Below are 21,914 nucleotides of genomic sequence, written 5' to 3'. Positions count from 1 at the left end.
GCAGTGGATCTAAATCTTTTAATCTATTAACAGAAGGAGATATCCTAGTAATCCAAAACTTAAAAGAAGTGATATTAACACGTCCAGAAGACAAGCTTTGCTTGCTGTTGGAAGTAAAATGACATTAAGTAAACAAGACGACAATAAATTAATGAAACAGTCTCAAATGCTCTTTTAATCTCTAAGAAGATGGTAACTTTGAACACATCTCATGCCTTGAATTAGTCAATTTCCTGTGAATCCTTAAGAATGTTTATGAAAACTAAGTCTGTTTCATTTTACTCCTGACAATAGGCCCCAAATACGGGATAAAAGAATATATGTGGGGGGATAAGAACACATATGTAATACCTTAATCAATAAAGAAAAAAATAATTTTTTTAAAAAAAATAAAGGCTTAAATATATATATATATATATATATATATATATAGTACCACCAAAGGTACCCTACACAACACACACTGACTCTACTTTGGGCGGTGAAAGCCTACTAGCAAGTTCTAAGTTCACTAAACAAAATGTAAATCTGAATAAAACAAATCACTTCTACCCTGAAAGCAGAGAAATGGGATAAGAGAAATACAAATAAGTGACCCACGACAAAGAAAAACTAGTCAGAAAGAAAATCTAAGTCATATAAGACATTTATTCATCTTAACCTCCCCATTCCCTGAAAACAGTATGACTCTGTGAATATAGCTATTAGCTCTCTGTCTCTGCCTATGGGAGTTCAACAAGAACTCTAGGAAGGAGTTTCTATGTAAGCAGTCATCTGGAAACTACATATACTCCTTACTCCTGAAGTTGTCCTGATTTAAAAAGACTATGGTGACAAGAAATCAATTTATCAAAACTTTTACATTTAGGTCAACAATTGAGAGGTTTGAGGGACCAATGCAATCAAGAAGAAAATTTTTCTTTTAAAATGCTTACTCTTCTTTCCAACAACTGGATACAGGCCAATAATCAAAATCCAGACATTTGCAAAAGAAAGGAAATGCTGATAAGGTACATGAGTGTTCCTAAGGACATTTGAAGATTGTTCTCATCACTGTCCACACTTACTTCCTTCCCATCAGATTTAAGTTGAGTTTTAGAAACTCTCATAGCCTGTTGGTATGAATGTAAATTGGTACAAAGTTGGAAGATAATTTAATACTATCTAACAAAATTTTAAAAGTACAAGCCGTTGGGTCCAGTAATTATATTTCTAGGAATTTTATCTACAGGTATAGTAAAAAGTGTGAAGACTGATGAAAAAAGGGTCTATGGAAAGTAACCTCACAAAATTATCCTCCCATATAATAAAAGGCTAATATGCAAATTGTCCCGATTGGGAGTTCGACCAGGGGGCAGGGCTGGCTGGCCAACCGCCCACGACCCCTCCCCCTGACCAGCCTGGCCCGATTGCCCAATAGGGGTGGGCCAGCCAGACCCCACCCATGCATGAATTTGTACACCAGACGCCTCTAGTCTGATTATAAATCCCTAACTGGGCAATTATTGTCAGTTTTGGTTCAAATAAACTTTTATAAAAATTCTCAACAGATTTGGACGTTTCTTATGTCAAAAAGATGTATGTAAAATGTTTCATTGGAACTTTGGTTATGACAGTACACACTTACACACAAACTGAGAACATTCTAAATGTTCCTAAGGGACAGATTAAGTAAATTAACATATATTCATACAATGAAATCTTCTTACACAGCTATTAAAACAATGATATACAAGTGTCATATATATATATATATATATATATATATATATATATATATATATATGTAACACACACACAGATAAAAGTACAGAACATTACTCAAAAGTTTGACCTTAAGAGTTAGACTTCCTGCCCTACCTGGTTTGGTTCAGTGGATAGAGCATCGGCCTGAAGACTGAAGGGTTCCAGGTTCGATTCCAGTCAAGGGCACATGCCCAGGTTGTGGGCTCAATCCCCAGTAGGGGGGCATGCAGAAGACAGCTGGATCAATGATTCTCATCATTGATGTTTCTATCTCTTTCTCCCTCTCCCTTCCTCTCTGAAATCAATAATACAGTTTTTTTAAAATCAGACTTCCTGATTCTGTATAGAGTTTACTTAAGTAGATATGTGACCTTATGCAAATCACTTAACACCTCTCTGCACTTGTTTTTTTCATTTGTAAAATGGGAATGATAATAGATCTACCTTTAGAGTATTGTGAGGATTAAAAAAGTTAATTAATGTGAAGTGCTTAGAACAGTTCCTGTCACACTGAAAAGCCCAATTACTAGCAAGTGTCATTATTAACAGCATATCCAAGGTACTAAACAGATATGGGCAAGCAATCACAATGGCTAACATCAGAGCAAGAGAAGTTGAGACAGACACAAATAGATGGACTGGAGAGAAATTTTGAAAGTAGAATTTTCAGGATTTGATAATAAACCTGTCTCACACTTGGACCCAAGTTGTAAAAATTGCTGAACAGCCCTGGCCAGTGTGTCTCTGATTAACAATGTTGGCCAGCACACCAAAGGGTCACGGATTCGATTCCCAGTCAAGGGCAAGTACCTGGTTGCAGGTTTGAGCCCCCGCCCAGGTAAGGAGCATGCAGGAGGCAACCAATGGAAGTGTCTCTCTCACATCGATGTTTCTCTCTCTTTCTCCCCCTCCCTTCCACTCTTCCTAAAAATCAATGTAAAAAATACCCTCAGGTGAGGTTAACAACAACAAAAAAGTGCTGAATAAAGGTACTGTTCCTACTTAAGAAGCACCTGTTCCTAATATGCTGACTACTTAATTTATAAACACGTTGAATTTAGTATTATAGTTATTTTTATATATGTCTTCTCTCCTCTTCTACACTACCTTTTTTTTACCCTACTTTTTTGAGAACTAATATCATTTATCTTCATATACTCTACGTGTGTGTGTGTGTGTGTGTGTGTGTGTGTGTGTATTTATTTATATTTTTTTAGAGAAAGGAAAAGAGAGAAAAGATGTGAAAGCAAAACATCGATCGGCTGCCTCCTACACACACCCTACCTGGGATCAAGCCCACAACCCCCACATGTGCTCCAATCGGAAATCCAACTGGCAACCTTTTGGTGTATAGGATGACGCCCAGTGAATCAAGCCATACAGGCCAGGACACTATGGATATACTTTTTACGTAGTAGGTGTACAACAAATGTTCTGTGACTATATGAATGGTCAGGCCTTTTCAGTTCCCTAAAACTAGAGGATTTAAGTGGTTATAAAGTAAACAGAGCTCTGATAGGTGGGAATCAAATTTTCCCTTTATCATAATAGTTAACTACTATCATTTTCCTACACTGAACCTGTCTAGGGTAGACAAAACGACCTGGGCTCTATAATCCAGGATTTATAACCCCATATCACTGATCAGAGCCTTGGATTTTCTGACATAATTTTGGCTTTACAACTACAAGACAGACTTCATGAACTAGGTACTAGCATTCCTAAATGAAGTTTATTAGCCTAGTAGTATTCAAATGTTATTCAATTTTAACTAAGAGAATAACAGACATAAAGGTCATTAAAGAGCAAGACTTACAGGCAACAGGAAAGGTACACAGCCATAAACACAAATATTTTTCAATGAAATTTGTTGTTGTTTTAAATATATTTATATTGACTTCAGAGAGGAAGAGGGAGAGAGATAGAAACATCAATGATGAGAATCACTGATCAGCTATCTCCTGCACTCCCTCCACTAGGGTCAAGACCACAACCAGGACATGTGCCCTGACCAGGAATTGAACCATGACCTCCTGATTCATAAGTTGACACTCAACCACTGAGCCACACCGACTGGGCTCAATAAAATTCTTATATCCATAAAAAGATTTTTACCCTTAAAATTTTCATTTAAAGAACAAATAAATTCTCTATGCACAGACTTGAAAAAAAACAAAATCTTCTTTATTATTAAACTAGAGGCCTGGTGCACGAAATTCGTGCCACTGGGGGGAAGGGTCCCCCTCGGCCCGGCCTGCGCCCTCTCGAAGTCCGGAATCCCTTGGGGGATGTCAACTGCTGCAGAGTCGGGAGAGGCTCCTGCCACCGCAGCTGTGCTCACCAGCTGTGAGCCTGGCTCCGGGCTTCTGGCTGAGTGGTGCTTCCCCTGAGGGAGTGCACTGGGGGCAGCTCCTGCATTAAGCGTCTGCCCCCTGGTGGTCAGTGTGCATCAGAGCGACTGGTCATTCTGCCATTTGGTCCATTTGCATATTAGCCTTTCATTATATAGGATAGAAAACAGCATGATGTGGAAAACTATGCTTTTATATAAAAAGACTAGAAATAAAAATTTAAAAAAAAAAGACTAGAAATAAATTCATACACACACACACACACACACACACACACAAAGAAACTGAAATAAAAGAAAGGAATAACAGTGACAGGGTTTAAAACTTGGCAGGTGACAAACAATTATGAGAAACTTTCTGATGTATATCTTGATTTTTCTAAAAAGATTTGAACCAAACATAATAATTTTCCAATAACAATATAAAAGCAAAGATATTTGGTATAACTTTGATTATAATGCCATAAAGAAAAGTACTGTGATCCAAGAAGCCAGGTGAAATTAAAACTCTTATGACAGCTGTCATAATGTAAATCACATTCAGTTTAGTTTTATGTTGCTTAATCCAATATAAAAAAAGTATTGAAAAACCCAGCCTAAAATTTACATGGCATCTTAAGGGATTCCCAATAGCCAACACAATCTTAAAAAAGAACAGAGAACTCAAAATTACTGATTTCCAAACTTAGCCAAAACAGTATAGTAATTGCATAAAGACAAACATATAGACCAATGAAATGGAGCACCCAGAAATAAACCCAACGTATATGATCAAATGATTTTCAATAAGGGTATCAAGATCACTCAATGGAGAAAAGAATGTCTTTTCAATAAATGGTGCTAGAAAAACTGGATATCCACAAACAAAAGAATGAAATTGGACCCTTACTTACATCATATACAAAATTAGCCAAAATGGATCAAAGACATAAATGTAATAACTAAAACCATAAAAGCTTCATTACAATGATTTGGAAGCAATTTCTTGAATACCAAAACACAAACAATGAAAGAAAAACTAAACTCTATCTTATCAAAATTAAAAACTTTTGTGCATCAAAGAACAGTCAACAGAGTAAAAAAGTAACCCAAAAAATGGGAGAAAATATTTGCAAATCCATATCTCATAAAGGATTAATATTCAGACTATAGCAAGAACTCCTACCACTCAACAACAAAAACCCAGTTAAAATATGGGCAAGGACTTGAATAGACATTTCTCTAAAGAAAATATACAAATCAACAAGAAGTATATGAAAAGATGCTCAACATAGCACTAATCATTAGAGAAATGCAAATAAAAACCACGATGAGGTACCACTTCATACCAATTAGGATGGTTTGTTTGTTTTTTAAATCACCAGAAAATAACAAGTGTTGGTAAGAATTTAGAGAAACTGGAATACTCGTACATTGCTAATGGGAATGTAAATGGTACAATCACTGTAGAAAACATTACAACTCCTCAAAAAATTAAACATAGAATCACCATATGGTCCAGCAATTCCAATTCTGGATATATACCCAAATGAACTGAAAGCAGGAACTCAAAACAGGTTATCTGTATACTCATGTTCACAGCAGCATTATTCACAATAGCCAAAGGAAGACAACCCAGGTGTCCATCGACCGATAAACAAAATGTGGAATAAATATAAAATGGAATATTATTCAGCCTTTAAAAAGGAATGAAATTCTGGCTCATGCTACAACATGGATAAACCCTGAAGACATTATGCTAAATGAAATGAGCCAGACACAAAAGGATATTGTATGACTCCACTTACATGAGGTACCTAGAGTAGTCAAAGGTATGGAAACAGAAAGTAGAATGGTGGTTGCCAGGGGCAAGGAGGAGGGATAATAGGGAGTTGTTTTTTAATGGATACAGGGTTTCAGATTGGAGAAGATGAAAAAGTTCTGGAGAGAACAATGGTGATTACACAAAATGTGCACATACTTAATGCCAATGATGGTTAAAATGGGCTTTGGCCGGTGAGGCTCAGCTGGTTGGAAGTGTTCCCATAGACCGAAAAGTGGCAGGTTCAATTCCTGGTCAGTGCACAAACCCCGGTTGCGGGTTCGATCTTGGCAAGGGGCATACAGGAGGCAACTGATCAATGTTTCTCTCTCTCTTTTTCTTTCTCTCCCTTCCTCTCTCTGAAATCAATGAAAAACATATCCTTGGGTGAGGATTTAAAAAAAAAAGATTAAATGTTAAATTTAAGTTATGTACATTTTACCACACAAAGTATGTACTAGATTTATCACTGTCTTTTATAAGAATGTCTAACATACATTTACTGAATAGTTACTATCTGCCAGGCACAGAAGTAAAAGGTTTGGTAAGTTAGTGGTGGAGATCTTCTGTCAGGACCTTCTGACTAAAAAGCTATACTTTTAATCATTTAGTGATCAGAAGTTCTTCTAATTTAACTGAAGAAGGAAAGCTCTTAAGTAAAAAATATCCACTAAGAATAGTACCAATACTAGGTTATTTTCTCATATCCAAACACCAGAGTTCAATTTATACACAACATTAAGAATGGTTGGTTCTGGCCCTGACTGGTTTGACTCAGTGGATAGAGTGCGGGCCTGCGGACTGAAGGGTTCCAGGTTCGATTCCAGTCAAGGGCACGTACCTTGGTTGCAGGCACATCCCCAGTAGGGGACGTGCAGGAGGCAGCTGATTGATGTTTCTCTCTCATCAATGTTTGACTCTCTATCCCTTTCCTTTCCTCTCTGTAAAAAATCAATAAAATATTAAAAAAAAAAAAAAAAAGAATGGTTGGTTCTGAGAGGACAGACAGACAGACAGACACACCAATTGGCCAAAACTTTTCATAATAACCAGCAAAATCCCTGGCTGATGTGGCTCAGTTAGTTGGGTGCTGTCTGGCACACCAAAAGGTTGCTGGTTTGGCCCGGCCGATTTGGCTCAAGGGTTGAGACTCCACCTAGGAACCAGGAGGTCACAGTTCGATTCCCAGTTAGGGCACATGCCCAGGTTGTTAGCTTGATCTGCAGTGATGGGCAGGCAGGGGGCAGCCGATCAATGATTCCCTCTCATCTTGTATGTTTCTATCTCTCTCTCCGTCTCCATTCCTCTCTGAAATAAAAATATATTTTAAAAAAATTTTAAAAAAAGAATGGCATCAGAGTAGCATTAATTTATTCATGGGCATTTATTATAAGCCAAACTCTAGTACAAAGAAAGAGTGTGATGATATTCACACATCAAATTTTCATAGAACTTGTTATAGGCTCTTCTAGCCAACCTGTCCTGGGTAGTAGCAATACACATGACCAACTGTTTTAATCTCTTTTATAGCAACATATCAATCTAGCCATATAAATGTAAAATAGTAGCCCTGGCTGGTTTGGCACAATGGATAGAGTGTGGGCCTGCGGACTGAGGGGTCCCGGGTTTGATTCCAGTCAAGGGCACATGCCTGGGTTGTGGGCTCGACCCCCAGTGGGGAGCATGCAGAAGGCAGCCAATCAATGATTCTCATCACTGATGTTTCTATCTCTCTCTCCCTCTCTCTCTCTGAAATCAATAAAAATATTTTTAAATGTTAAATAGTGATTAGAAAACTGCCGCTCCCTCCAAAAAATGTTATCCTATTAGGGAAATATTTTCAATATTTTTCACTGGTAGCTCAAACTAAAAGTTTGGATTTCAGGAGTGAACACCATTCAGGTAACCTTCATGCATTGAAATGATACAGAACAAATTTCTCAAAGTTTCATTTTGTTTTAAAGACCAACATACCACCTTTAAAAAAAACTGAAAAATAAAAGGTATCCACCTTTTCTCCTCTGATCCCCAGGTCTATCTGCATGTCTCACAGAAGAAAAAGAACGATGGGCTTTATAGATTTCTTACTGTGATATGACCATCTTTACAGAAAGAAAGGGTTTCTTGCTCCTGGCTCAAGGGTTTCTGCTCACTCACAAGGTTGAAACCTTACTCTCCTGCTTCTAGCACATTAGATGAAAGAAGGTGGGGCCAGCAGCTCAGTTACAGTTATCCACCTAGAAATTCAATGAAGGTAGGGCCAAGTCAGATGAACTGTGCCACTTGTCTTAGAAGATTCATGGAGGCGGGGACTGGGGAATGCAGCCTCCATACCAAGGAAGTTTCTAAAAAATATCTGGCCTAAGGTCACCAGACTATTTCTCTGGAAAACCAACAAACAAAAACAATCAATTCCCTCATTCCAAAGTTGCAACTCATTAAAAAAATTCAATCCACAGAAGAACTACACGGAAGCAGAATAGTGAAGCACAGTATTCTGAAAGCATTCAGTGAGATCACTAGTACTCTAAGATGCTCTTTGATGTTCAAATAATTTTGAGAAGCTCTGCATCCTTTAGCCATTCTTTTACCACTCCCAATGTACAATGCAAGGCTATGGGAAGTCACGTAGTAAAGAAATCTGAGCCCTGGACAGTAGCTCAGTTGGTTAGAGTGTTGTCTTGATATGTCAAGGTTGTGGTTTCAATCCCTGGTTAGGGCACATACAAGAATCAACCAATAAATAAACACATAAATAAGTGGAAAAACAAAACAATGCCTCTGTCTCTCTTTCTCTCTCTCAAATCAACTAAAAAAATGAAATCTGCCTTGCCCTGGCTGATGTGGCTCAGTTGGTTGAGCACTGTCCCAGGCACTGAGAGTTCACATGTTCAGTTCCTGGTCAGGGCACATGCCTGAGTTGTGGCCTCAATCCCCAGTAGGGGCATGCAGGAGGCAGCTGATAGATGTTTCATCTCTTTCTCTCTCTCTCTCTAATAAGAAAAGTGCTGCTGAATACTTTGGGAAGTTTATAGTGAACATGTTCCATCTCAAGATACTTGTGAACGCTGGTTTAAATGCTTTAAAAGTGATGATTTCGATGTGAAAGACAAAGAAAGTCCAGGTCAAAAAAAAGAAAAAAGTCCAGGTCAACTGAGAAAGTTTGACGACCAACAATTACAAGCATTATTGGATGAAGATGCGTGTCAAACTCAAAAAAAACTTGCAGAAAGATTAAACGTTGCTCAGCAAACAATTTCCTATTGTTTACAATGGGACAGATTTTAAAGGAAGGAAAATGGGTGCCACATCAACTTAAAGAAAGACAAATGGAAAACCGAAAAGTCATCAGTAAAATGTTGCTTCAAAGGCACGAAAGAAAGTCTTTTTTTGGATTGAATTGTGACTGGCGATGAAAAGTAAATTTATTTTGAGAATCCCAAACGCACAAAATCATAGGTTGATCCAGGTCAATCATCAACATCGACTGCAAAGCCAAATCGATTCGGAAAGAAGACAATGCTCTGCGTTTGGTGGGATCAGGAAGGTATGGTGTATTATGAGCTTCTAAAATCAGGTGAAACCATTAATACTGATTACTACCGACAACAAATAATCAATTTGAACCATGCTTTGATCATGAAACAACCAGAATGGGCGAGAAGACACGGCAAAGTAATTTTGCTTCATGATGACGCACCATCACACACTTCAAAACCAGTTAAAGACATGTTAAAAGATCTTGCCTGGGAAGTATTAACCCACCCGCTATATTCACCAGACCTTGCTCCTTCAGATTACCACTTGTTCCGATCGATGGCACACGCACTTTCTGAGCAGCACTTCAAAATATACAAAGATGTGGAAAGTTAGGTCTCTGAATGGTTTGCCTCAAAACAAGAAAAGTTCTACAGGGACGGTATCCACAAATTACCTGAAAGATGGAGGAAATGTGAAGCTAGCGATGGATATTACTTGGAATAAAGCACTTTTGATGTTTCTCTTGAAATTATCTTGTTTTCTTTGATTACAAAATACCAATTATTAACCCATACCCCTAGTATAAGGAACAACCAATGAATGCATAAGTAGAACAGTAAGTCGATGTTTCTCTCTCTCTCTCTCTCTCTCTCTCTCTCTCTCTCTCTCTCTCTCTCTCAAGTGTCCTTTTTCCTCACCTAATTCCACTAAACCAGCGGTTCTCAACCTGTGGGTCGCGACCCCTTTGGCAGTCGAACGACCCTTTCACAGGGGTCGCCTACGACCATCCTGCTTATCAAATATTTACATTACGATTCATAACAGTAGCAACATTACAGTTATGAAGTAGCAATGAAAATAATTTTATGGTTGGATCACAACATGAGGAACTGTATTTAAAGGGCCAGAAGGTTGAGAACCACTGATTTATGGCTTCAGTGATAGAAAGGGCTTCATTATCAATGAGGAAAAATGGGTTGTGAGGAAAGCTCAGCTTGTATCAGCGCATAATAATTAACAATTGTACAGGGCTTTACAGTTTATAAAGCACCTTTATATGACTAACACAGAAACCTAGTGAAACAGATAAAGCAGCTACTGATCCTCATTTCTAATCTGAGGAAACCATGGCTTGGAGGAAACCATGGCTTGAGTCAAATGACTCAACCAAGGTCACACAAATGGTAAGTGGCAGAACTAAAACTCCAACTTTGTTCTTCTGCCTCCAGAACATAACAAAAGGAGCATCTTCTAAATGTATGCAGCATTTTTCAACCCATAGGATTATTCATTTTAAAATATCTTTAGGTGACAGGCACCATGCTAGACACTGGAGACACAATAGTAAAAAAAACATGTTATCTTCTTCTTTCAGGATGTTTATAGACCACTAAGGGGAGATAAATAATATTTATAAATTAGAAAGAGATTAAAGAAGAAAGCATTTCTAAGTCTCTTTCTAAGCCTTCTCTTCAGGAAAGGCTTTCCAGAGAAAGCAGCATTTGAAATGAAATTTGGAAGTTGATCTGGGAACTAAAAGAACTGTTATTTGCCCACTTATAAATTGTAAGGGAGAAAAGCAAGGCTAAGGCAAAGGCCAAAATTATAAAGGGCCTTAAATACTAGGTAAGGTTTAAATTTTACCTTTAACTGATTGGAAACTATTGAATACTTTTTGAAGGTGACACTGAATAATCAGGTCTCTGTGTTAGGCCACTGTGAAGACAGTATGATTGAGTTTAAAAGGGAATAAGAATGTCCTGACCGGGTGGCTCATTTAGTTGCAGTGTCATCCATACATCAAAAAGCTGTGGGTTCAATTCCCAGTTAGGGCACATATCTATGTTGCAGGTTCGATCCCTGGTCAGGGCATATATGAGAGGTAACCAATCGATGTTCCCCTCTCTCTCTGAAATCGATAAAACATATCCTCAGGTGGGATTTGTAAAAAATTCCTATATAATAAAAGGCAAACTGTCCCCTCGGAAGTTCGACCACCCGGGAGTTCAACCACTCACTATGACGTGCACTGACCACCAGGGGGTGGCGCAGAACGAAGGAAGGCCCCAGCCAGCAGCCGGGGAAGGCCCTGATCAGCCCTGATCACCAGCCAGGCCTAGGGATCCTACCCGTGCACGAATTTCATGCCCTGGGCCTCTAGTTTAAAAATAAAAGGGAATAAGACTAAAAAGCAGTGAGACCTATAAGAGATTATGGCAATATTTCAAATAAGTATTGTGGGTGTCAATGAGAAGACCAGCAATGGAAATACAGAAAAAGGCCTAACCGGTTTGGCTCAGTGGATAGAGCGTCGGCCTGCGGACTGAAGGGTCCCAGGTTCGATTGCGGTCAAGGGCATGTACCTGGGTTGTGGACACATCCCCAGTAGGGGGTGTGCAGGAGGCAGCTAATCGGTGTTTCTCTCTTATCGATGTTTCTAACTCTCTATCCCTCTCCCTTCCTCTCTGTAAAAAATCAATAAAATATTAAAAAAAAATACAGAAAAAGGTAGATTCATAAGTATTTAAAAAAAGTAATGGATAAAAAATAAAAAGGAATGGATGAGAGAGAATTGACAACAATGCTCACACTTTTTGGCTTAGGTGATTCAATGAACCACAGAAGGGAAAGAGATGATAGAAATGTTGTTTGAGGCACCAATGGAATAGGAGTGGGTATGTCCAGCACACAACAGACAACTGGAATAAAAGGACTGGAGTTTAGGAGAGATGTGATAGTATTTATATATATGAAGATTATTTTTTTCAGTAAACAAGTATTATTTACCATTTTAATAGGAAGGCAATTATTTTAAAATCATTATTTGTATCATGCTACAAGGTTCACATTTAAGATCTCATATTATGCTTATCACATTCATACTTTCGTTATAAACAAACATGAGGTAAACATACATGAGGTTAGAAAAAGTTTTATTCCTATTTAATCAACAAATACTTGAGTATTAACTGTATGTCAGGTACTGTACTAGGTATTACACAAAACAAAATAAATCCATGCCTTCATAGACCTTATAAAATATGAAAGGACCCAAAAAGCAATAAATGTAACAAATCAGCATGTTATAAAGTTGTTAAGTGCAATGAAAAAGAAAACAGAGTAAGGAGGGATTAGGAGTAACTGGGTGGTAGTAGAAGGAATAATTTGTTGTTGTTAATCCTCACCCGAGGATATTTTTCCATTAATTTTTAGAGAGAGTGGAAGGGATGGGGAGAAACAGAGAGAGTGAAACATCGTTGTGACACATTGATTAGTTGCCTCCAACATGCACCCTGACTGGGGCCGGGGAATCAAGCCTGCAACCAAGGTATATGCCCTTGACCAGAATGGAACCCTGGACCCTTCAGTCCACAGGCCAATACTCTATCCACTATGCCAAACTGGCTAGGGCTGAAGGTACAATTTTAAATAGTGGTAGGATAAGGTCTCATTGTAAAGGTGTCATTTATTAGTAAGCAAAGACTTGAAGGAAGTTAGAAAATTATTCAATTGTATTATCTCTGGGAAAAACTCGCTAGTTTTTCCCAGTGGAGGGAATAGCTAGGGCAAAGGTCCTAAGATAAAGAATGTGGCTGAGCCCTGGCCAGTGTGGTGTGGCTCAGTTAGAGCATCGTCCTGTGCACTAAAGTGTCTTGGGTCCACTTCCTGGTCAGGGCATACACATACTCAGGTTGGGGGTTCAATCTCACACAGTCAGGGTCAGGGCATGTAGGAGAAACAACGGGTTGATGTTTCTCTCTTTCCCCCTCTCTGACTCTCTCTAAAAACAACAAAAAAACCACACATTTATACAATAAAAAACATATTCTCGGGTGAAGATTTTAAAAAAATGGCTGATATACAGGGGTAAGCAAAAGTAGGTTTACAATTGTAATACGAATAAATAATACAATAATTAATAAATAATACAAGAATAAACTTTCACATACAACAATAAACCTACTTTTCCCCACCCCTGTATTTAAAGAACAAGTCAATGCGGTTTGAATGGAGTGAACAAAGAGGGTGAGGAGGGCAGGCAGGTCATGTAATACCGCATAGGTCACTTTAAGGACTGGCTTTTACTCTGACAGAAATGAGAATTCAAAAATGATGAGCCTTACCCAAAGTCATATACTAGTAGCTAATAAGTGGCAAAGCAGCTCGGATTTGAACCAATATTTCTAGACTCTCTACACCTGTGTTCTACTATTCCAATTTGCCACTTATTAGCTCACAACCTGCCTCCACGAAGTGTAAATTTAAATACTCTCAAAAAGCTAATTTTATAAGTACCTTCTAGGTAAGAGACCACAAGCTCTTCAATTAATATTTCTAATCCCTCACAACCATAATGGGAATTTATTAATCCTAATATCTAACTTAAATCCTACTAACATTGCAGCCTATATTTATATTACAAATCCCACCTTCCCCCCAAATGAGACAAAATAAAAAAAAAGCTTTGATCAGAAGGCTTAAAGCATGACTTTCAGGTTCAAATAACAGTAACCTGAAATTATTTTAAAAATGTATACTAGCCAGATGTGAAAAGCAACCAGAGAATGGCTCAGGAAGTATTGTCATTTCCCTTAATAGTTCACTGGTTAGTATTAATAACAATTATGTTGTCAAAGAAGCTTTTGCAATTACTAAATGACTCTTTAAGGTCTGGGATATGACCACTTCATACCTCAAAAATAACAAAAATATATGCTCTTATTCATCTGTTGCTGTTGGTGCTATAATCCAAAACTCTTGATAGTTTCTTGCCGGATAGCAACTTAAGGTGGCAATGGCAAAAAAATAGAGGATTTTTGAGGGAGACACCATCTTTGAGCTATATGAGACAGGTTAAGCCCTTAATGGCACTGGTTCAGTCCTTTCCTATTGGATGAACTCAAACTGCATAGGAATATTTCACATATCCATAAGATAGAAGGTAAAAGATGGAACACGAGGAGGGAGCATTTCAAATTAGACCTACTCTTCAGAGATTTTCATCATTACTATTCAAATATAAGAGCCTCTCTGCTTTATGGACCCTAAAGCCACCGAAATCCCCAACCAGTAACCTACAGAAAAAGCATCTCAGAGGAATTACCAAGAATAAAATAATATGGCTAACAGAAGCTTCCCCTCACTCCCCAAAAGCCAGTCCTTTTTTGACAGAAATTGAACTGCCTTATGTGTTATCTTTTCCCAGGCTTAGCCAATGCAGGGGAACTGCAACTTTGTGTGGCATTGTCTGATAGGTTGCTTTTTTTTTTCTTCTGAGCAAGAGGTGGACAGCTTTAGGCCAGGACTAGATTTATAGTCAATCTGGGTTCATATCTTTTTTTTTTTTTCTTTTTCTTTCCCTCCAAATGGCCTCAGAAAATGCCTGGCTATTGTGCCTTGATATGTACTGATTCAGGACTTTAAGTACTGCAAAGGATCTGGAAAAGAAAGTCCCTCAGCCCCAGTTATGGTTCAAATCTTACGATGTCTATAGCATCTGTTTTAATCAACCAAAGCTGGTTTGGTTTTTCTCAATGAGCCAAACAAAATGAACATTCTGAGTTGAGTACAGAGGGGCTGCTTGTCAGCATGACTCCCAATGGGTGGCTAATATGGAATATGCTCCCGAGTCTTGAAACCAGGACAGCACAGATACTGTTCCTCTACACATGAACCTCCAGTTTGGTGGGTGTGCAAAGAAGAAAAAAATCAGTAAATTAAAACAAGAGGCCTGGTTTCCATACTGCTTAAGGCTAGTATGGAGCTGGAGATCCCAGAATATGACTAGGATTCTATTACTGACACACCCTTCTTCCACACTGCTGTTCTCTAACCAAAACCCAACCTGGTGACCAGGTCCAGCCAGAAGAAAAAAAAGGGGTGAGGGGTGGGGAACACAGGGACCAAATGGGGACATTTGCCTCCCAAACAGAGAGGAGAATACACAGGTTTTTGAATATACTTTAAGACTATCAGATTCAGAACAAATTTCTCACATCTTCCTCCCCACGTCCCTGTGGCCTTATGCTAAGCACAGCAATAAAAGTTTCTGCTAGAAGTTAAATGTGAAGAGCTGATCAGGGAAGCTGGTTAACATTGTTCCTAGATTCATATTTGAATGCAGCCTCTATTCAGACCCTATTCCGACTGCCTTTAAACAGGAAGTTAACAGACATCACCCACAGTCAGGGGAAGCAAACCACAGTGTCATAAAACAAAGATGGATGCTGCTGTCAGCTACAAATCACTCTCACCTCATGGAAAGTGTTCTTAAGTAAGGAATAGGCAGGACAAAAGTCCTTAAGCTTCACCTCTTCTCAAACTGGGTCACTCAGCCCACACACAGGTCCAGACTTCTGATACCTGCTGATTAATACTTACCTTCTTCAGTCTTTACTATCACTGCCACTCGACTAAAAACTACATTCTTCTAAAAACGGAAGACAGCACTACCAGATCAGTACTCCCATTAATTAACTCCTTATTCATACAACCTATCTGCTCAAGAAGCCCAAGGAAAAACTATCCTTAACCCAGCCCATCCCAAAACAGTCAGAGACTGGGTATCAGTCACACAAAAAAACAGGATCATTTCCAACAGGTGTGTGTCTTCCCTCAAAATATATCCATCTCCTCCTCAGTAGCACCTTTAGTAGCTCCAGAAGTAGCCTCCTTCCCAATCAAGTACCAACAGAAATGCTACTTTAGGACAATAATCTTATCAAGACTGCTCCAGCATCAAAAATATCAATTCAAGTGGTTATCAGACTTTCAAGAAGAGTCAGTGTATCAAAGAAAAAACAATAACGTTACCATTAAACTCCCAAGTAGGTTCATCTCCAACATATAGACAACATATGGACACCATCTTGCTGCCAGAAAACAATCAGAAGTTCATCTGCACTGAAAGGGGCATTGGAGGGCTGGAGGAACATTTCTTTTCATTTTTGTATCACATTTTGTAAAAACAAATGTTCAGAGAGAAACGTGTTTCAAAAACTCAAAAAAACATCAGCTCTTCTCCAACACAGATCGGTGGAACCTGCTTTTATCCCAGCTGCTGCAAGTCCAAATCTCTGTTGCAGGCTGCTCTTTTGCTTTGCTAAAATTATCTCCCAGCTCTGTTTTCACACAAAAGGCCTTCAAATAATTATTGATCAGAAAGGAGAAAACTGTTGTTGGGAGGCTACCTGACTCTCCAGATGACAGAAGCAGAAAAGGTGGATGGGTAGCCACCCACCCACCACAATGCCTCCCTCTCCAACTCAGTGCCAGGCCCGCGAGCTAACAGCTCGTGTCCGGAGGGAAGTGGATGCTGGGGAAGAGTGCAGAGAAGCTACCCTACCACCTTCGTGAGGGGAGAGCGGGCCCGGGCCAGCGAGTGGCACCCAAACCTCGGCACCCACTCACAGGAGTGGCCAGCTCCTCAGTGTGACCGGGAGCAGGGGGGCAAAAAGTCCTCTCAGTCCCGGACGGGTTGGGGAAGGGTAAGTTCTGATTCCAGAGACCCCCAAGCAAGGGCCTGGGATACAGGTCCCGTGTGTCCCAGAAGCCCAGCTGAGGAAAGGGGTGGCTTAGTCGCTACAGAAGATAGGAGTCCACACAGACTGAGACAATTCCCTTTTCCTAAGGGAGAGCGAGGGGGCCGTGGCCGCCGCCGACGAAATAAAGGGGTCGGGTTCTGCGCTCCTGATGCCTTTACCTAAATAAAGATAATTGCCTCGTGCTTCCTTTACCCTTCAGAATCCCCCATTTGTCCCAACCGCCGCCAAACACCAGACTGAAAGCAGGGAGCGGCCCCCGCACCCTGAGGGCACCACTGGGGGTGGAAAGTTAAAGGGGGGGGAGCGCGTAGAGAGGAAAGAAGGGGAGCATGGCGGGCATGAGGCAGTGACTGAAAGCGGGGATGGCGGGGGAAACGGGGCGCGAGGGAGGGGAGAAAGAGTAAAAGGAGAAGGAATGAAGGGAGCTGAGGGCGCGCGAGGCCGAAGTGAAAGACCGGGGCGCGCGCACGGAGCGGGGGGAGGGGATGAGGTGAAGGGGGAGCGCGATGCGGGGGCGCGCGGTGCCGGGGTGGGGGGAGGGGGACGCAAGGCGGGGGCGCGCGGGCGGGCGTCGGCTCGCGGGCGCTTCCCCTCCCCCGCCCCTCCACCTTTCCCTTCCCCCACCTCCGCCGCCACCGCCTCCTCCCAGCCTCCCTCCCTTCCTCCCTCCTCACCGCCCCCGGGCGGGCGGGCGGCCAGGCTGGCCTAGGCCAGAGCTCCTCACCTGGCGGTGGCGGTGTAACTCCCAGCTAGCTCGCCTCTTCAGGCGGCGGCGGAGGCGTCGAAAAAGGAAGAGGCGACGGCACAGTGGGTTCCGTACCCTGCTGACGGGACGAAGGACGGAGGTGGGAGAGGGGGGCGGGCCGGACCGGGGCGGGCGGGCGGAGCAGACACTGCGGTACAGACGGGGGCAGCGGCGGCGGCGGCGGCTGCACCGGCGGCGGCGGCACCACACAAACAAGGACGCTGATTGGGCAGCTGCCAAGCGCCTCGGCTCCGCCTTACCCACACGCCACGACGCCCATTGGGCAACCTAAGCCGGCCTCCCCGCCCTCTTCTTCTAGGCCATACCAATAAGAGAGGGGATGCCGGGACTACACCCCACCCTTGAGGAGTGAGTGGCTGGCGAAGTGATGATTGGCGTACCTGAAACCCAATCCTAAACGGAGGAGGGGGATGGTCTAGCGGGGGCGCGTTAATGGGTACCTCGACCAGTCCCAGACACATCCGGGTCTTCAGCAGTCCATTAAGTGTCGGGGGTCAAAAAATCGCTTCAGGCTGCAACTTTACCTTGGAGACGTTTTGGTCCCCAGGCAGCCGCCGTACCCCAGTCTCCCCAAACCGGGATTCCCCTTTGGCTAGTTCTCATTCTTCCAATTCTAAAGATGGAAACTGATGAACGGCGCTGGGCTCTGCGTTAGGTGGTGTTTCATGCCGAGAAAACCCATGAATTTCACGATGGAAGTAGCTTTAGGCGCTTGGGCCTTGCTGTCTATTTGGGGCGTGGCCTGTTCTCCGCCTGCCAAAGGCCTTGAGTTCCTAGACTTCATCGTACCCCAGCGTGGCCCTGTCGTGACCAAACCACGACAGCAGAAATAAAAGGCAGCCCGCCAGATTGCTGAGAAATTACGGCGTGCAAAGCCCTCCTAGCTCCTTCTCTCGGGATCTTGTCTGGTTAGGTTCACAGTGAAGGGAACGGCCTCCTTACCCCTAATCAACTCCAGGCCCAGCTCCTCTTGGTCTTCCCGGAAGCTGTTAGACCCACCTGAACTTTCTTAGCATTTCTCGAGCACCTCGGTGAGAAGCAACAAGTATCAGAATGTGCTGAGGGAATTATAATAGCTAACTTTTGGGGAAAGAGACTGAGCTGTACATGCATTATTTATTCTTTTAAGAGCTTTACATGGGTTCGTAACTATGGAGTAATTATTATCCTCATTTTACAGACGAGAAGAAAGGAGGTACAAAGTTAAAAATGCTAAGTGGCAGAGCTGAAATTTGAATACAAATAGATTAAAAAAAAAAAAAAACAGGCCCAGAAAGGTTAACTTGCAAAGGCCAGACAGCTAATTAGTGACTATGCAGTGCTTTGAGCCCAGAAACAACTGATTCCAGAAGCACTAGAACATGTTCTTCAAATTATTTAAAAGTCATGCTCTGCACTGGAAATTAAACTAATGAAGGACATGGCCACACACGAATGAAGGACCCTGAACACACACGCACGCACATGCAGAGGCATGCCCCAATTCCTGTTTTAAGTGGGTAAGAAACCTTGTTTCATCCTAGTATAGTGTCCAGGTAAAGAACATGGTCTCTGGAGTCAGACTACTTGGGTTTGGATCTTTGCTGTAACTCTTACCAGTTGTGTGATTTGGGAGCAAGTTAATTTATATTCTCTACTAGTGGCCCGGTGCACAAAATTCGTGCACATTAAAAGGGAATTAATTAGAAGAAATATTTTAATATTGCTATTTACCCTTTCACTATAATAGAACTGTCAGAGATGAAAGAAAATTAGTAAAATGTATATGAAAATCTCCCACCTTTCAGAGTCTGGGGTGCGCCGCAGAACCCAGAGTCAAGTCCCTGCCCACCCGCACGCACCTCGAAATCACGCGAGACCCAGACCCACTGGCCCCACCCCAGTCAAGCCCTGCAGGGGGCGGGGGGCGCAGCCTCAGGTCCCCCAGCTCCAGCGTGAGGGCATGACAACCATACGCATATTAGCTCTTTATTATATAGGATGCTTTAGTTTCCCTGTCTGTAAAAATGGGAATGACTGATAAGAGTACGGAGCTCATAGGGTAATTGTGATGATTATAAAATAGTCCATTTAAAATGCTCAGGACAGCCTGACCGGTGTAGCTCTATAGTTGAGTATTGACCTATGAACCAGGAGGTCAGGGTTCAATTCCCATTATGGGGTGTGTAGGAGGCAGCCGATCAATGATTCTCATCACTGATGTTTCTGTCTCTCCCTCTCTCTCTGAAATCAAAAATATATTATAAAATGCTCAGGACAGTGCTAAGAATACAGTAAGTACTCGATAAACATAAATAGTAACTTATGGGATTCCTCACTTTTCCAAGAATTTCACCCTTAGTTCAAAATTCAGCTTCTGTTGGTATTCTATTGGTAGTAGTCTTGTACTGAACTGAAAATTATTTCTCTACTGACCCCCTAATTTTAATGCTTTCACTGTTATTAGTACACATGATAGAGGGCCTATTATATCATCAGGCACTCTTTTATGTGCTGGGGCTATAACAGTAAATGAGATAGTCACTGCCCTCATGGAAGGTATAGTCAGTCCTCTTCCCTAACCTGCTTAAACCATGATCAGTCCAATGCATGCTCTGTATCTGAAGGGCCATTCTTCAAGGGCTGTGAGGAGACAAAAGAAATATGTTGGTGGATACCAGCCCAAAGAAGATACTAGTGAGTCCTGAGAAAATGCCTTCTAGCAAAATTAAAAATCAGGCCATGGAGGGGAACTTTCAATCTGGAATTATCAAGTTCCAAGGAAGACAAGTAAGTGAGGCCACTGTTGTAATGGACATGACCTTTGCCCTATGCAGTCTCTGTTCATTTTCTTTTTGAAGCTAACATTTATTAATTTCATATGGATTTACATAATTAATCTTTAAACAACATCCCCAATTTGCAGATGAGGAAAAACTGAGGCATAGCAGTTAAGTAACTTGTCAGATGTAATAAAATTAGTAAGTGGCAGAGACAAGATTTAACTACAGTTTTTCATACTGGAGCCTATAAACTTCAAAGTCTGGGAAGATAACCCTAGCCAGTTTTGTTTGGCTGTGGATAGATAGAACGTGGCCTGTGGGCCAAAGGCTCTGGGGCTCGATTCTGGTCAAGGGCATGTCCCTTGGTTGCAGGCTTCTCCCTGGCCTGGGCCCCGGTTGGGGCTCATGCAGAAGGCAACCAATGGATGTGTTTCTCTCACATCGATGTTTCTATCTTTCCCTCCGTCTCCTACTTTCCCTAAAAGTCAATGGGAAAATTATCCTCGGGTGAGGATTAACAACAACCACAAAAATAGTCTGGGAAGAGAAATTGGGCCAGGTTATATGTGCATACCCTTTCCCTCATACAGTTCCCTAACCCACGGGACAGAGAAGGTATCAGACGCCATGATGATTACTTTATTACTGGAATTCTCAGATATTCTTGTGGTTGAAGAATTCTATAGTTCTGAACATCTGACTCTAGACCTCTAAAAGGAAGCCCCAAAGTGAGAAACAGACGCTGGAGGCAGGGTTGATTAGCATTATTGTTTGTGAACCAAGAGGCCCTCTAGACCAGTAAGATTATACGGTCTATTAAAGTGGGGACTGAGCCCTAAAAATCTCTCCACTGTCAGTTGGTTTAGCATATTCCTAGGCACGTTACACCCAACAGAAACTTATGAATTCAGGAAGGCAGTGGCTCCATTGCAGAGGGTCCCTGAGGATGATACAGGGAGAGGTCGATTTTGGAGAATGAGGTCTGTCGGAACCTGGGGTGACATGAGGGTTCCCTCTGAAGGAGGCATCTCCTAGTCCCTGGCAAAACAGATGGCATGTCCTAAGCCCCGGCTTTCCTCCTGTGCAGTTTCTTTGCCAAGCTCAAGACAGGATGGTGAAGGGTCCTCTGGCTTGAAGGTCCCAGAATTCAGAAATAGTACTTTTCATCCACTGATCTCACCCCAAGGAATGTGCACGAAAGGCTCATGTAGGTTATTTCCTCCACTGACACTCACACCCGCCTTCCCTAAGGCATTTCTGTTTTGTTGGCTAATTCCCTTTGGTAATTTGTTTTGCATCTCTGTTTGGAGTTGCTTCTGTATCTATTTCATTACACAGGGAAGGAAGGGAGAACTCCAAGTAGGCCAGAGGGATTAGAAAAGCGAAGCCTGTCTCTCTGATGCCCACATGCAGGGAGCCCCTTAATCCTGGTCCCCATCTTCCTGGCATTGTCCCCAGACTGAGA

The 21,914-nt window shown here is 41.6% G+C and overlaps 1 protein-coding gene across 2 annotated transcripts in view; it reads right to left on the bottom strand.

Moving 5' to 3' along the window:
• Positions 1 to 17,857, bottom strand: part of GATAD2B (GATA zinc finger domain containing 2B) — a 79,033-nt gene extending 61,176 nt beyond the window's left edge. For both annotated transcript variants that reach the window (XM_059673762.1, XM_059673761.1), the window contains exon 1: positions 17,646 to 17,857. The gene's annotated coding sequence lies outside the window, so the exon portion shown is untranslated. The remainder of the gene's footprint in view (positions 1 to 17,645) is intronic.
• Between the last annotated feature and the right edge of the window lie 4,057 nt (positions 17,858 to 21,914).

Source organism: Myotis daubentonii, chromosome 18 (assembly GCF_963259705.1).
Source record: "Myotis daubentonii chromosome 18, mMyoDau2.1, whole genome shotgun sequence".
Taxonomy (NCBI): domain Eukaryota; kingdom Metazoa; phylum Chordata; class Mammalia; order Chiroptera; family Vespertilionidae; genus Myotis; species Myotis daubentonii.
Note: the sequence above shows the minus strand (reverse complement) of the source record. Positions and strands in the feature narration are given on the sequence as shown.